This window comes from Helicoverpa armigera, chromosome 19 (assembly GCF_030705265.1).
Source record: "Helicoverpa armigera isolate CAAS_96S chromosome 19, ASM3070526v1, whole genome shotgun sequence".
Lineage (NCBI taxonomy): Eukaryota > Metazoa > Arthropoda > Insecta > Lepidoptera > Noctuidae > Helicoverpa > Helicoverpa armigera.
Genome location: NC_087138.1, coordinates 7,016,063 through 7,022,736, shown reverse-complemented (window position 1 = coordinate 7,022,736; position 6,674 = coordinate 7,016,063).

Below are 6,674 nucleotides of genomic sequence, written 5' to 3'. Positions count from 1 at the left end.
TTCGCGTCGGCACCGCACTACACATCGCAGTACGAAACAAGTACCGAAGAAGATTGAGTTGAGTCCGCGGAACACACTAACCCAGTTCGTCACGCAACTTAGCACTCTCTAGTGTTCTCTCGTAACGTAAATAATATTGATGCGTCGCGTCGATCGAACGCCCAAATCCGTTACCATATAATATGGTAATGTTTCGAACGCGAAGCACGCTTGGCTCCGCCTAGCCTCCCCCGCCTCTTCAGCCTCCCCGGCGCATGGCGGTGGTAGCGAATATACCGGACGAACCAAGCCTAGCGAGCGCGTAGCGTAGGTACGCGATATTATTTACGACAACTAAAGTTCTTGTTTTTAAACATTGATTTTACCGAATTACACAATATACACATTTAAGGCTCGAGCAGACGGGATGCGTATGCGTAGTTACGGCGTACACCGCTTGCGTAACGTAGACACGCGCGTGTCTACGTTACGCAAGCGGTGTGGCCTGTCTCATACATTTCCATACATTACAACTCATGGTTACGCCGTAACTACGCGCGTGACTACGCGCGTGGTTACGCATACGCATCCGGTCTGCTGGAGCCTTTAATGTTCCAAAACTGTTATGTAATGCAAAAGTTAACACAAATTAACACTGATTCACTGCGTCACGTTGGGCTGCCAGTTATAGCTCGGGGTACGCGAACTAATGAATAAAACGTTGGAAATGTGTAAAAAGGACGTATAATGAGTAAAATATATAAGTGTAAACAACAATGGGAGGACAAGACAAAACTTAAACATGGAAAACACTAGCTAAACACGACTTATAGGGTCGGCGCGCGGCAGCGCGCGCGCGTGTTGTTGCTGACGGAGCGGGTCGCGGACTAACTAGACTTTTGGACTGGCGGGCGGCGGGGGCGCAGCACCCGCCGCGCACCGGTTTGAAGCGGATCGTGCGCGTCTCTGGCGCGCCGGGCGGTCGGCGGTTCGCTTGGAGCGCGGGGCGAAACCTATGTTTCGAATTTTGACGCGCTATAGCATTATAATTTTATGTTGGTCTACTGTTAGGATATATGTTAGTTTAACAGCCACTTTTTCGATTCTTATCTTAGGTTAATTTTCATTTATCGTTAGAAGTCGCATTCCGGGTGCTGGACATGTCCGTATCGGTTTGCCCAAGAGACTATGGTACGAGGTCAGTTAGGCAATCACACTGGCGCTCAGTTGCATCCGGTTAGACTGAAAAGCTGACCCCAAAACAAAGTTCGGAAAGAACTAGACAAATTATGATCACGTTTTTTTAGTATTTGTAACCACTTTATATTAGAATGGGAACAAATATAATGACCACCATAAAATGCTTTGAGACCCTAAGTTTTGCAACCAGAAATATCTACTGAACACCAGAAAAATAAAGTCTAAAAATGTAATAGTACCAGCTATTTTAGTCACGACTTCACTTTAAATTGTATTCGACCACCAAATTTAGTAAATGATCACCAACTCTTGACGCCCAAATTAATGTATTATTTTTGCCTAAATAAGTCACTGTGATTGCCATAAAATGTAGGCTTATTACCAAATAAAGTATTACCCACCCAAAACAAAAATGTGAAAGACTGCCAAGTTCGATAATATGGGAATGCTTCGCCTATAAAAGAAGTGAGATCTGAATAAGTACCAAGTTCCATACACATACCTCAGTTAAAAATAGTTACTTTTTAATGATGTTACTTGGCAAGTTTTCATACACCTTGTTATAAACCTACTAAACGCAATGAATCAAGTATTTAATTTTCTATTAAAACTTGCCAAGTAATCATCATTAAAAAGTAACTATTTTTAACTGAGGTATGTGTATGGAACTTGGTACTTATTCAGATCTCACTTCTTTTATAGGCGAAGCATTCCCATATTATCGAACTTGGCAGTCTTTCACATTTTTGTTTTGGGTGGGATTTCATTTATTTTTGTAAGGTTGTTTATTTTATTTTTTTCTTATGATGAAGTTAGTTAAAGAAATGTCTCATTTATACTATTTTTTAGATTTTTTAATATGCACTATGTTTCTTACAAAGAAATGAACTAGATTAACTAAATGGACTAGATTTACCAACTGACTGACATGTCATGTTATCATATATTATGTTCGTGGATCAAAGTTACACATTCGTTATTTTCGAAAGTGATTCACACTTGGCCGTTTTCAGATTTTTACTTTACTTTGACTAAATACAAACCTTTGTACCATTCGAAGATATATTATATAAATATAGATAAATTTAGTTCGTTTTAGTTCCTTAGGGGTATAAATTTACACCGGGTATAAAACACCTTCATTATTTTGAAACCGACTCACACTTGGCCATTTTCAGATTTTTCCCTTTACCTTGACATAAAGACCTACCTCCATGCCAAATTTCAAGTCAATACGACCATTGGAAGTGGTCTAGGTTTTTGATGAGTGAGTCAGTGAATAAGTGAATAAGTGAATCAGTGTATAGTAAAAATAGCGATTTTCTGACGTCAATATCTCAAGACCTACAATAGGTATATTAATGAAATTTTGTATTTTAGATAAGTGAGGGGGTCTCAACAGATACTAGAAATTTGATATGCGTAAATAAAATAGATTTTGAGTTACAGGGGGGTCGAATTTGGCCTGAAATGGTTCGTGTAATATAACCCACGGCCGGTGTGTCGCTTTTTTTGCTCGAACTTGGCGGACACACTGCCGTGTGTCTAGATGATGCCATATTAACTTATGTGTCCGGCTTGCAATGCATGCGTGAGTGTCAGTATGACGAGTGACAGGGGAAAATGGAAGAAAATGACATATTGCGCCGACGCCAAGTAAAATTGGGAACAGGGCAGGAGAAAGAAGAAGAAGAATGTGTTTCTTAATACACTCTTATCGCACTGTTTAGAGGCATGCAATAGACAATTTTCCACGCTAGTGCAGGAAAAGGGTCCCAATAATGTTATTACATTTATTTTATCAGGCCGAACTTATTTTTTTGGAGTCAGTTTACTTAAACAGGATAGCAAGATGTAAAAACTTTTTTGATGATCATTTACTACTTTTGGTGATCATTTACTACTTTTGGGATAACAATGTTTTTTTTGGACTCATTTTGCTTAAATAGGATAACAGAATTTAAAAACTTTGGTTATAACCAAAGTTTTAAAGTAAGATTATAATCTTACTTTAAAATGGTGGTTTAATTTTGGTGATCATTTACTATTTTTGGCTTACGCATGATTTATTTTGGAGTAATTTCACTTGAATAGGATAGCAAAGTGTTAAAACTTTGGTGATAGTTTTACATTAAAATGCGAGTTTCATTTTGGTGATCATTTACTATTTTTGTCTGCTGTTTGTTACTATATCTGGTGATCAGTTAAACATAAGCCTATTAGAATTTCCCGCTACCAGTCGAAGCAGTAGCCTTTAAGGAATAAAATTGTTGTGTCATATCTATCAAATACGTAGAATACCTTATAACATTAATACTTCTTGGGAAGTGGCGACAATTGGGTCGAAGCTGCAATTATTTTTCTTGTATAAGGCCAAATAAAGCGAAGAGGCTTACACAGCATTTCTGAGAATGTAACGCCTCGTAACAATAGTTATTACGACAAGCAAATATTTTGCTGAAGTGGGAAAATCACTGTTATTTATTGAACATTATTTGCTTACTGAAATATGTAAGGTTGGGGTCCCAAGTTATTTTATTTTTGATTTTTGCCTAGTATGCTAAGTTGAATTACATAGATGCATTAAAAGAAGGTTTAAAACATTTATATTCAACTGGCCATTTTCCCACTGTTTTACTCGTGTCCTGTGAGAACTACTGTCTGTACCGCGATAAAATATAGCCTTCTTATATTTTTCGGAAAGAATGCAGCTTTCCAATAATGAAAGGCTTTTTCAAATTGGTTCAGTAGTTTCGAAACATTGAAGGTACAAACAAATATTTTTTTCCCTATTTATTATTTCGCACTTCGCAGTGTAGATATTATAAAGTTTGTAAAAGTGTATACTTATGCATTTATTCCTTGTATTTATATCCCAAAACAGATGATCCAATTTTAGTTGTCATCTTACCAGTCTGACAAACTGTGAAAGTACATGGTGAAACATATATATCTGAGGGCATTTCAATAAATAAGCGATTTATCGAAATGTTCGAATTTAAACGGCCCACAGAACAGTAATTTTACTGCACCAATTATTCCGAATTCATCGTTCATTATAAATGTAAAATTTAAAAATTTATTCAGGTGAATATCATCGCCGACATTTCATCCATCGTTACATTTTTGTACATAAAAAGTTTTTTTTTCATAATTTTATTTTCACATAATATATTTTCGAGAGCTTCCTACAAATTAATCCATCTTTGTATTCAGCTAGACAAAACACTTTTTTTTTTCGACAATTTTAATTACAGAATCATCTTTCAAGTTTGATCTCCAACTCGTTATTTTACTTGATATATTCATTTCTAAGTACTGTCTGTAAGTAAGTAAGTCTGAACTATTGAAAAGATTACTATCTTGAAACCAAAATATGCAAAAGACTGATAAACAGCAGGTAACCCCTCAAAAGAAAAAACAACTGAAACTACAAGGGGTTTGCCAAAAAATCTGCATGTTACATAATGTAATCCGTAGTAAAATACATAGGAACCTAAGTATGTATTACACGAACAAGATTGGAACTACGCCAGCGAACTTAGGGTTGTCACCGTTTCAAGTAAACTGAAAGCTATATAGACTTCGCTAAGACTTTATCTAGACAATCGATAATCAATAGGGAATAGTTACGGAGTATAGATTTTTCTGTGAGAGAGTGGACATGTTCTGAGAAGTAGGATAGTAAACGGCGGATAATGTAAAAAAAAATATCTTGATGGAGTAAATAAAGTACCTCTTGTTGACATCAAAATACCGATCAGATATTAGAACGCCCTCGGACAGCCGGTTCTTAGAGCTAAAAGCAACTAAGTTCATTCAGTAGTTTATGAGCTTATCACAAAATATAAATCGACAAACAGACATGACCTCGAACTTGGTTTTATAATGATAGCGGTTTCATGTAATAAATCACTAACATTATATCAGATAATTAACCACTTTAATTTTCCATTAAACTATTGTGTGCCATCCCTACATTCCTTCATGACAGGTAGGTAATGCAAAACATCTTATGAAATTGTTTTTGTTCATTTTCAATGCAGAGGACACAAAAAGTTCACACGAAGCTACTATGTGGTCCTACCGCAGTTCCTTATGTCTTCAAATTAAACGTTCTTACCATTTTAACAGGTCTGTCAGACTGTCTTGCTTTAGATATGTTTGCTTTATGTTGTTACTTTAAACACCAATATATGTATTAATATTTATTGCACAAATAAATACATTTTGGCACACTTAAAACAGAGAATTGTGCATAACTCTCTTACAGCCAACCTTAGAGTGAAAGAGTGATTTGAAGGTGTTGGATATACAACATGTAACGTAATTAACGCACACCCTCAAACACCCCAATTAGAATATTATGTTATAATCATAACACATACACTGAATTTTTAATTTAACATGTATATGCATTGTTATTTACTAAATTAGTTATACCAATTCTTGGAGCACTTTTTGGTCATACTACTACGCACGCAAATATCGCGCCGCGCGCCGCTCGACTCGACACAACATAACGAAACTACGGAAAAAGCCGACAATACACGAAGACTTATTACTTTGAGTTACGGTCTATTTGAATTTGTTTTGATTGTACAGGGTTAATATGACAATAATTTCCGTAGTTTTAATTATTTTTGGGATAAAAAATTACCTGTATTAAAAACAATATAAATCGATTCAGTAAACGATTCTGAACAAACTAATTTCAGGATGTGCGTTAATTAAGTTACATGTTGTATATTTTTCGTAATTACAAAAAATATATGAACATGTGTTCAAATAAATTAAGATTATGATGATGACAGTATAGGCGATTGTTTTTATACAATATCAATGAAATCAAGTCACGAAGAAATCGAATAGGTTTTTTTTTTCTATTGTTACTTTCACAAGTTTTAGGAAATTGTGATCAAAGCCTGACGTCAGCCACCAACAAAACTTTACCTTTTACCTTTAGTTATAATTGAAAAATAGCGTAACCATGTTTTTATAACAATTGTTACTCACCAAATATATTCCAGTCATGTTAAGGAAATTTTTTCATTGCTATGTAATATTATTTTATTTTTTTGTGACCATATATGTGAGTAATATTTTATTATACAGCGATTATTACGAGGTAACTACTTCCTGCACCTGGACAAAAGAAACCTGAGTACTTTATTTCTTTTAAATCGGTTCAGTAGTTTTAAGGACGTGGCACATTACAGCAGCACGGCAACAGCACGGCTCCACACCAGCATTTAAGTTGTCATTCAATTTAGAGCATTAAATCGTGTACATATAATATATTTCGTAATGTCAATATGAAAAAGCCAACGGCGAGCAGTCAGCGTGCTTGCCGCTTCCACACAACTCGACTCGCCGCCCGCGTGCTGCAAGCGAGCGGTCCTCATGCGAACAGCGCGCCGACGGCGTGCTAATTGCGCGCCGACTCCGAGCCGGCAGCGAAACAACGTCATTACGTCGTATTCAATCATAACATC